The sequence below is a fragment of the Nicotiana sylvestris genome, chromosome 5 (assembly GCF_000393655.2).
Source record: "Nicotiana sylvestris chromosome 5, ASM39365v2, whole genome shotgun sequence".
Lineage (NCBI taxonomy): Eukaryota > Viridiplantae > Streptophyta > Magnoliopsida > Solanales > Solanaceae > Nicotiana > Nicotiana sylvestris.
Window position 1 is genome coordinate 118,445,341 of NC_091061.1, and position 11,297 is coordinate 118,456,637.

The window sequence follows — 11,297 nt, forward strand, 5'->3', positions numbered from 1 at the left end:
ATAATATAGCATCGAGATATGGTAATTAACAAGAATAAAAGAGTGACAATGACACCAAGATTATTACGTAGAAAACCATTTTGAATAAGGGAAAATATCATGGCCCCAAGAGGAGCAACTGATGTCACTATAGTATTACACTTTGTAGGTTCGAGTAAAATACTCCAAAGACCACTATAACACTCAAAAGAAATAACCTTCTGTTGATATTCTCACCTTGCTACAATATCGCTCACTCTCTATTTTTCTCACAGACTATTTTCTTATACCTTATTTTTGATGCCTCACTTTTTCTTTCTCTATTTGTTGGTGTGTATTACAAATGAAGGAATACTTCCTTATTTATAGAGGTGAAAAACCTCTCAAATATGTTATGGGTGACATCAAAATATAGTAAACCGAAATTGTCTTTCTTCCTTTTTTGACTTTCCTTGCCACACAAATATTTGTCTGACAAACTTGAATTTGGACGGTGCAGACTCTATCAAAGGAAGTTGATTTCCTTTCACATGGGATGGACCTATCATAAAGGATGTAACCTTTGCTAGGCATGTCAAAATAGCACTGCCTACTGTATTTAGAATGTAAACATTAAAATAGGACTCAGTGGTTCTCATGCGCGTTCGATGTTTATTTGGTTAAAGTGTCATTGATATTTTCAGGTATGATGCCCATGTGTTTGATCCCCTCGCTAGCCTCCAGTTCATAACAGGAACATGTTGCATGCTGGCCTCTAACATTAAGCAACTTGCCAAAGATTTATGTGGAGGGCTGTTGTGAACCAGCCTGACTTGTTAAGGGATTATGGGTCAGAAGTGTGGAACGAGGCTAATCCGGGTGAAATTCAAAAATAGTCAGATTTACAACTGGTCGTTTAAAAATAGCCCAGTTTTAAAAGTAATCGAAATTTAGCCACTTTTTATGTAAAGATAAATCTAAGTGAAAACACTGTTCAAAACCCAGAAAGTACGCTAGTATATTATGCTGGAGTTCCAGCATAAGTATACTTGAACTCCAGCATATTATACTGGAGTTCCAAGATAAGTATGCTGGAACTCCAGCATAATATGATGGAGTTCCAGCATATTTACACTAGAACTCCAGCATAATTACACTAGAACTCCAACATAATATACTGGAGTTCCAGCAAGTATACTTGTCTAGCATAATATACTACAGTTTGGAGCACCGGTGCTCCAGTCTCCAGTATATTATACTGGAGTCAGCAAAGTATACCGGTCCAGCATAATATGCTGGAGTTCATACACAGGTGCACCGAACTCCAGTATATTATGCTGGACCAGTCTCTGTTGCAGCAAAATAGTGGCTATTTTTCATTTACTTGGTAAAAGCTGGCTATTTTTGAACGACCAGTCCGAAAACTGGCTATACCGTACTGTTTTTACGGATAATCCAGTTGGGACTATTGGGCCAAGAGGTAAAGGCCCAATGATTAAACAACTAAATAGAATAGAGAGAACTTCATATATAGCCCATCGGGCAAAACAAATAGCATCCGATAGCCTAAAATTTCAATATGCATTTTATAGCCCAAAAATAATTCTAGTGGCTAGATATCTGCACCACATGCCTTCAAAGCTCTTCATCAATGGCCCTAGGTTTGTCCCTAGCCTACAACTCCAATGGGAAACCCTTTTCTCCAACAAATTCCAACTCCAGTTTATCAGCTTACAGGAAGCAGCAATCAAATCTTTTCTTTCCTTTGAGAAAAGTAGCTTCCTTTTCACAACTCCAATTCTTACTTTCTCAATTTTCAATTAATCATAATGTAGATTTTTCTCTCTTTTCTTGTAGAAATGTAGGTGAGTATGACAACATAAGCACCTGTAGCTTAGTGGATAGAGCGTCTGCTTCCTAAGCTGAAGGTCGTAGGTTCGATCCCTGCCTGGCGCAATATATAAATATTTATTTTGCAATGGATAAATATTGTATCCTTGGTGTATATTGAGCCTATCTCGCTTGTGTATCTAAAGTGTATATATTTGTGTACCCAAATGTATTTTGTATCGTGAATGTATAATCTGTTTCAACAATGTATCAAAATTGTATATAATGTGTATTTTCTAATATGTAAACATAGTGTATATAAATTATATACAATTTTTTATGTGTAATGTGTACACACTGTGTATTTGGAGTGTATCATGTATTTTTGTATAGTGACAGTCTTTTTTTGTATATATTTTGTATAGTTTCATCTATTTTGTATATTTACATTTATTTTGTATATTTTTTGTATAGTGACAGTTTATTTTATATATTTTTTGTATAGTGACAGTCTATTTGTATATTGTTTGTATAATGACAGTCTATTTGTATATATTTTGTATAGTGACAGTCTATTTTGTATATTTTGTTGTATAGTGACAGTCTATTTGTATATTTTTTGTATAGTGACAGTCTATTTTGTATATTTTTTGTATAGTTATAGTCTATTTTGTATATTTTTGTATTTTGTATAATGACAGATTTTGCATGAATTTGTATAGTGACAAATTTTGCATGTATTTTGTATAGTGACAGATTTTCTTTCCAATATTCAAAAAAAAAATTCCTCTCCAGTCTAAAAATGTAATACATGGTCTATCTCTACATTGGACAAAATAACACAATTGAGAATGATTTTCTATTAGTGGATTCAAAAACATAAAAAGGTAAATAAATAGGAAGAAGGAGAGAAGGAAAGCCATCAGATTGAACCCAAGTAGAAACCCAACGACTTGCACCTTTGTAAAAACATAAAAAGGGACGCTTTATCTTGGATGGAAGAACCGAACTTTATTGTGAAGTGAAATCAAAACCTAGTCAGTCTAACCCATTGTGCTCGATCTCGTTGGCTTTACTATATGCAATACTTTTGGGCCGAAGGGCCATTTTTTGGAAGTAGGACAAAACATGGGCTATTAAAATTTTGAGGGGCTATAGAGATAGTTTTCTCAATAGAATACTAGTACGTTATATTTAGGATCTCGGGGGCAAATACATGATAGGCGTATTATTGAGTAAAATGTCTGCTTCTACTCATCTTCCTTCTTGAGTGTCTCTATCCTCTCATTCCCATTCTTAATCTGAGATTTTCATACCTGCTTCTCTATCCTTGTATTTCAGTATAGTATCTTTAGTTCCTGTAATAGTTTTGAGTTGAGTTGTAGTTGCTTATCACTGTTGAAGTAATAGAAGTGTTAAATCCATCCGACTCCAATGATGGTACTGGAACGATTCAGCAGCAACGGCAACCCAGAGAGCTGGCTTTTTCTGGCCGAGCAGTACTTCACTTATCTTGGCTTCGCTAAGAGGGATTGGTTACCTCTTCCTTCCTTTTACCTTGATAGTGAAGCTTTTAATTGGTTTAATTGGTTGTTTCAGAACAATTAATTTTTCGATTGGAAACATTTCAAGGCAAAATTTGCTCAGCATTTTCGACAACAACCCACCACACATCCGGTAGGGAGTCTAGCTTATTCCTCACAAGTTCGTTTTAATTACGTCAATTATATCCCTATAGTCTCACAATTAGTTCTAGTGTCTCCTTTTCCTGCTCCGAGCCATTTTTCATCTGCGTTTGAATCTGCTTATGAAACTGGAAACTCAAAGGCGGACCATGTGTTCGATGAATTGCAGTATGAAAATGTAGATTCCTTGGCATTGATCACTGGAAGTAATACTATAATTCAACCTATTGAAGAAATAGAGGCACCTCAAGTTAGGCATGCAAAATCAGTAGAGGTGGCGGATATGGTACAAGAACCTTGTACCACTATCGAAGAGCAGGTGTTCGATGAAATTTCACACACTGCATTAGCCAAGTTATCCAATGATAGTTTCTGTGAAAATGTGAGCTTGCAAACCACGGTACCTACTGAGGTGTTAGATGATACGAAGGGATCTAATACTAAGGAGGAGGAAAATTCAAGACATAATGTAGCTTTGTTTAAAAATTCTCCTCAAAAGGATTTATCCGGTTTTCTGGTTCCTTTTGCTAGCCAAGGAATTGTGATCTCAAATGTGAGTGCAAGAGTTGCTGAAATCACATATCCATTTGGTGGTGCCTTATGGCCTCACACTATTTCATGTTTGCTTAATTCTCTTGAAGGAATTCGTGGGGGTAAACAAAGTATACTATCGTTTTACCTTGTCTTTGACATACACGGGTGAAATTGGGTTGATACGGGACAGGAGCGCAATCTTCTTGGATTCTTGTTGTCTAAATCGATTGAGCGTGCTAGGGAGGACAAAATACATGAAGTGCTGCAGGCATTTGCTGAAGGTTACTCCAAGCAGTATATTGTCTTTTATCCGGGTCCTTATCTTGAGTATGTCGCACCCTATGCAGTAGGATCTATTATTGATGATGAAAAATATATGGAGGAGGGAGCTGTGAAAATACGAATTGAACTTCCAACTCAGAAGTTTCCTATTGGTCAAGGGCATGATGATTTAGGTGGACCTGAACTAGGTCTTGCAAGTTGTGTTACTCTCAAATCTTCTTGTGCAACTTACAAGCTACTAGGGGAGTCTACGGAGAATCCATTCATGCAACATTTTGGTGGTGTTACTGCTTATATTGTGGAGCAGTTACATGCACCAGTGCTACAATCTGCTATATGTGCTTACGTGAATGGCAACTTTCTAGCTTTTTTCTCTTGAAAGTGTCACTTTGTTGGATCAGATAACGAGGTCAAGGACAATTTCTTTAAGGGCTTTGCCACACTCTACACCTGTTGTGAAGTGAAGAGGAAGATAGTGGTAAATTTATCGGCAAAAAGGTAACAATATCTTTACAGGGGATATTGGAATATTATGGTGTTGCCATAGTTAAGGATCTAACATTGGTTCAAGTCAGGTCCTTCATGGCATTACTAGTTAATATGTACACCAATCTTGAGGCCATGGCTCATATTCAAACAGTTTGCTATGACTTGCTGAGAAGAAATCCTATTAGTTTGAAATTCTTGATATTTGAATTTGATCCCAAAGCACAAGAAGAGGATGCGACTAGACTCTTTCACCAACTGACGATAGTTGGTGTGTTTCTCACCAATACTATAATCGACGCGAAGTTCAGTGCTTGCTCACTGTTGTCTGGCTCCAAGTTAGAGAAGCTACTATATGGATATTCTATCAATACCCAGATTACATACGATGTACGTATTGGTAACATAATTTGCAGCATACAATACCTCTCAAAAGTGGTATTCCAGATTGTTTAGATGAAGCATCTAAGAGATCTGCTGGAATTAGAAATATGCCTTCAACAGTTTACGAATTTTTCTTCTATCTGTAACTTGGAGAATGTAGTTGCATTTTTAGTCTACAATTAGTCATTAATCTACAAATGAGTGGCTCTAGGAGAGTTAGCAAAAGCACATGCCTGGATGTAGTTCTACAGGAGCTCAAATTAAAGCATTGGAATTGACTCTACAGGATGGTAATTTTAGCAATTCGAGGGACTCAAAGATTCTTGTTATTTACTGGAAATTAATTTGGTTGTTGATATTGGAAAGATTGACTGATTCAAAGGATCCTTACTTCATGAATCCTCTGGATCATGCTTCCATTTTGAGAAAGCAGTTCATAAGAGTTGACCATAACTACAAAGTTTTGCTCCGATACAGTTGGTGGCCTCATCTAGGACTTATTGTCTACATGCAACATGATGCTCACAAGCTTTTCATTTCCAGACTGTCAAAGATCCATACCAAAGAACATAGAGCTTTACAGTGTAACATTTTCCTTGAGTTACGTGATAAATTGTTGTTGCAACACGAGGAAATGGGTAACTTATGGATACATGGCATCACCTATTGGTCTGGTCTCACTTCATGGCTTGATGTTCATTACTCTTTGTCATTTCTTGCGTCGAACCTCGAGGACAAGGTTCTTTTTGAGGATGGGAGTATTGTTATGAACTAGCCTGACTTGGTAAGGGATTATGGGCCAGAAGTGTGGAACGAGGCTAATCCAGTTGGGACTATTGGGCCAAGAGGTAAAGGCCCAATGATTAAACAACCAAATAGAATACTAGTACGTTATATTTGGGATCCCGGGGGAAAATACAGGATAGGCGTATTATTGAGTAAAATATGTGCTTCTGCTCATCTTCCGTCTTGAGTGTCTCTATCCTCTCATCCCCATTCTTAATCTGAGCTTTTCATCCCTGCTTCTCTATTCTTTGTATTTCAGTATAGTATCTTTAGTTCCTGTAAAAGTTTTGAGTTGAGTTGTAGTTGCTTATCACTGTTGAAGTAATAGAAGTGTTGAAAAACTTATTCATTACAAGGGCGTTGCGTGTTTTTCTTAGAAGGGGGTTATAATATCAGTTCTCTATCAAATTCAGTTGCGGACTCGTTTCGTGCCTTTCTTGGGGAGCGGAGCCTGGATGCAGATCTAGATGATCCAGCCTACTTGCACGAAGAACCATTAAACAAGGTGAAGCAGGCAATAGAAAAGGTGAAGCACATACATTCCTTTTGAAACATTATAGTGACAGTTTTCTAGAATTAGTATACATGAGAAACCCAATTTGGATGCGGTGTAAATAATTTTTTGGTGTTTGCTATCTGGTTCTTTTAGTTCTTCCAAATTATTGTAGTAGCTTCTTTGGATGCCCTCACTACCAAATTTAACTGCTCATAAACACCAAAGTTGAAGAATGTTGCAAGTTTTGCATGTCCCGCCTTGATCCAAAGCTGAATAATGAACCATCGGTTACAGATGACGAGCATCAAGATTCAGATCGGAGTCTGCAGCAAGAACCAGCCAAGACTCAAGATCAAGCTTAAGAAGATTTATAGATAGGAATCTTGTAACTCGTAGTTGATAGGTTTAGCTAGTTTAGCTTTTTATTTTTCATTTTGGTGTAATAAGGAGTTCAGCAAGTAGTAGCCACAGCAGCAACAGTAAAATCATAGCTTCCTGGTAGTCCCAGCTACCAAAACTTCCAGAACTACACTGACCTGATTCCCTTATAGCCAAGGATATGTAGGCAACCTCTGAAGCAAGGTTCGGTCAGGTTCTTTTGAAAATGCTTCTCATGGAGTTTCAGATGGGCAAAAATCCCTCATAAGTGCTCATTTTATCTTTGCCCGAAAACCCTTCGTGTCTCCGAGCAAAGAGGGGTAGCTGTGAGCACGTGATTTTTGCCCCACATGAATTACTCCTACAAAATCCCAAAGAATTAGATTTTTCTTTTAATTGTTTGTTATTTTAGGTATTATTGTAAAAAATTTCTAATTATTTGCATTTTTTTCTGTGCATGTTTAATTTTATTTAATTCATGAAAAATACAAAAATACATTACACTTGCATTTAGGATTTAATTTTGCATTTTAGATTAATTAGTAAATTAGTCATTTTACAAAAATAGAAAAAATCACAAAAAATAACTCACTTTGCATTTTTTAACTTTTAATTTTTTGAATTTTATAGTTTTTCCTTCAATCTAGGAGTTATTTAATTTTTTATAAATACGTTGACTAGTAATTAGCTTAATTTGGTAGATTTAATTTAGTTTCAAAAGTTAATTTAGGATTTTAAATTAATTTGAAAAAAGAAAAAGGAAAATATGAAATTGAAAGAGAAAAGAAAAGAAAATCAAAAGAATTGTTGATTTGGGCCAATTTGTATTAGCCCAAATGACCAAACCCCCTGAAACTCGTTCAATCCAACCCAAACCCACATCCCCAATCCGGTTCTCCTTTTTTATTAACCAAATGACACCGTTTGGAGTTCCTCCACTTAGATTCAATCCCAACCTTCCGTCCCATTTTATCTAACGGCTAAAATCACTTCCCCCATTTTTATTAAAAATGTCCAAACCCCCATCAGACAACCTAGTCCAAACACCCCTTCTTCTGTCTCTCATCTCTCTCATTGAACCCTAGCGTCGCCTGAAGAATTCCGCCATTTTCACCGGCAAAACAACTTTGAATCCTCTCCAAACTTCGACCATACAACCCTCACTCACCCCTGATTCCTAATCTACCCCCATATTCTTTCGAATCCTCACCAAATGAAACCCATCTTGGATCTGAAAAAGAAAAGCAGAAGACAAAAATCACCCGAGTTTTTCTAGTTTTGACAAGTGATTAAGAGTCGAAACTGGCCTTGGTCGTTTGTTCTTAACAAGAACACGTGATTGAGGCCAATTTCGGCTCAAAATCAAAAAAAAAATCATAGTTTTTTCAAGCCATGATTTGTTTGTTGTCTTCTGTAGGTACCCTCGTTCTTATTTTTTTCGTTCTTTTGTTCTTCTCCTCGTCTTCATCTCCTTCCGTTTCATCTTTTCTTTTCTTTATTATTTTTCGTTTTTGAATCAGTTTCTATTTACATGATTAGGTTAAAAGCATGTTAGTTTCTATTCTCATACTTAGTTTTAATTAATTCTTTCTCGTTTTTGCTTTTGGTTTCATTTCGAAAGTATTTTGGTTTTTGGCAACTCCGTTTAGCCCATTAACTTTGTGAGTTTTGTTTTTGAATGGGATTTGGGCTCTGTCAACAGAGGCCCAAGGAGGGGAATTAGGCCGGGTTTGCAAATCTGATTTGGGATTGATATTTGGGTCAACTTGACTCGTATCCAGTTCTAAGGGTAAATAATAGGGGTTACAAGGGTAGTTTAGGGAAATTAAGTAAGGAGAATCTTGTATAACTGATTGGGAAGCTGCTAGGAAAGTGGGGTTGGGGCTAGTTTAAAAAATAGATTTTAAAATCAAGGACTAACTAGCAAAAATAAAAATTAAAAAAGGAGTAATAAGCAAAAACTGAAGTTCATTTCTGCAGCCCTGAAAAACCTCTATAAAAGGCCTGTTACTTCATTCTCAAGTCAGATTTTAGAGAAATACAATACCAAAAACTGAAAAACGGTTGAGTCTTAAAACCTTGAAAGAACACTGAAATTCCCTGCACTTTTTTGGGTTGAAATTGGCTTTGACTCTACCTTTAAACGTCATAGTTAGTTAGAATTTCTGAAAAAACTCCAATGATTAGTGCTCATCTGGGTCCATACTGGTTTGAACGAAGTTGATTTTGTTGCTGGTTTGCTGAACTGATTTTGTTGCTGCTGCTAATCCCTCATTCTCCTTATTTTTCTTTGACTTCCAGGTATCTTTTGAACTATGGACAACATGTGAATTGTAAATCTGCAATTCGAATGCGAAACATGATTGAATACAAGCTATTATCGAGTTTTATTTTCCCTATTTCCTTCATTTCTTTAGTATTTTGTAATAGTTTAATCTTAAGCATGTTATATTAGCTTTTCTCATGTTGTGAATATAATATAAGTTGAATTACTGCTGTTCCTTTGTTTTGATTCTGCCGAGGATCTGATGTAGTTTCTTATATTCAAGTTAGTTGTATGTTAATCCTATGGGATTTTGCTACTGTTTTGCATTAGAGAAAGGTTCAGCTGATGTTGAAGTTCCATAATCCTAAATCGGATGAAGAAAACTTCTTGCTAGTTTCTGTTCATATGTATTCAAGTTGGTATTGACTGTAAGGCTACAGTTAATTATTCTTTGGTCCTTACTGTTTCTTTCTTTAGATTTTGGTTTTGTATTTGAACAAGTTCAGCCATATGATGATGTATTTTGACCTCCAGTTTGACTGTTTAAAGTATCCATAGTAAGCATCATTGTGTGCGAAATTATGACATTAATTCTAGTGTATTTCCACTTTCTGCATAATTGCAACTTAATTAGATAATGCATTTCATGTTTATTTTGCTAAAACTGTGTAAGTTTAATGAAGCTTGAGCCATTGAAGGGGCAATTTAGAGCCAAAGGCTCTTGTGATCCAAATGTCTCTTTGTTCTGTAGGGGACTCGATCTTGGGTCCTGTTCCTTTCCGTGTTCCTCTCCTCACCAAGTTTGGGCTCATTTTGGGCCCGGACTTGAGGCCATCCGTAAATAGGAGTCACATGTCCTATGGTATTTGGGCCAGTTGCTTGGGCACAATATCTCTTTTAATTGCTGTCAGTCCAGGCCCCTTCAGCCGAGTACTTGATTGCCTTTAATGTTAGCCCATTAGTTTTAAATTGGTTTGAACATTAGGCTAAAATAAATTCAAATCCCTTTAAGCCTTCTTTAATTAATTAGCCCTTTTAAAATTAGATTTGAGGCGTGCCATATTAAGCAAGTTATAATTTATGGCCTTCAAAAAATATTAGTTCAAACATCCTTTAAAATTAGACGTGAGGTGTGCCATAGTGCAAAATTAGATAATCCATGGCCCTCGGATAATTAATACTAATTCTTTAAAATCGAGGTGTGCCATCAATTGAATTTTCCATGGCCCTCGCAAACCGTGTTTTAAATTTGAAATTTGTAGTTGCTTTAGGCGCGTTAGTTAAATTGACTTCCTTTATTTATTAAATTCGGGTGTGCATTTCATGTGACCCAATTTCAATTCCCAACAACGTTAAATAAAATGTGTCGGGAACCGCGAGTGCATTTCATGTGGCGTGGTTCAAGGCATGTTCTAAATAACGTTGAATCTTCCTAAAATAATTAAAAGCGGTTAATAAGTTAAAAATACACCATAGGCTGAAACATGTAATAAATCGGATAATAGGCCAATTATAATAGTTTAAGCGACCGTGCTAGAACCACGGAACCCGGGAGTGCCTAACACCTTCTCCCGGGTTAACAGAATTCCTTACTTAGAATATATGGTTTGCAGACTTTAAAAGGAAAGTCGAATTTCCATGATTTGGGATTTAAAATAAATCGGTGACTTGGAACACCAATTAAAATATTCCAAGTGGAGACTCTAAGAATTGAATAAATAATCCCATTTCGAATAATATCACTTAAAGTGGGAAAACTCCCCATATACCCCTCGGGTGTGTAAAAAAGAGGTGTGATAGCTCTGGAGACTCTGCTGGGGACAGTAAACCCAGAAGTTTGGTTTAGGGTTTAAGAATTCAAGCTTAGAATAACTGTTGTAGTTGGCTTGTTTTATCTGATTTTCACATGTTGAGCTTAATATGCTAAATGTCGCTTTTACCGCTTTGATATTGTTTGGACTGTATATAAATTGCTACGAAACCCTCTTCTCTCTGAGTCTTCTAAATCATCTGGGAAGTGTGCACTTCGTGTGACTTCTTTCCTATTAGAGTCATATCCCAATTTTAGAATGAGGCTCGTACAAGTTGCAAAGCCGGTGAAGCTTCTGTATTCCCGGTACGCTGCCCCCCTCGGCTCGAGCCGTCTGCTCGGGTAAGCCAAGTCTAGAACAATACACCCAGGTTTTAAACCTAGTATAACAAAACCTCATAC

At 36.5% G+C, this 11,297-nt stretch overlaps 1 non-coding gene across 1 annotated transcript; it reads left to right on the forward strand.

Moving 5' to 3' along the window:
* Window positions 1-1,841: 1,841 nt before the first annotated feature.
* On the forward strand, window positions 1,842-1,914 carry TRNAR-CCU (transfer RNA arginine (anticodon CCU)). Its single transcript has one exon. It is a non-coding gene; the product is annotated as a tRNA-Arg (tRNA).
* The last annotated feature ends 9,383 nt before the right edge of the window (window positions 1,915-11,297 follow it).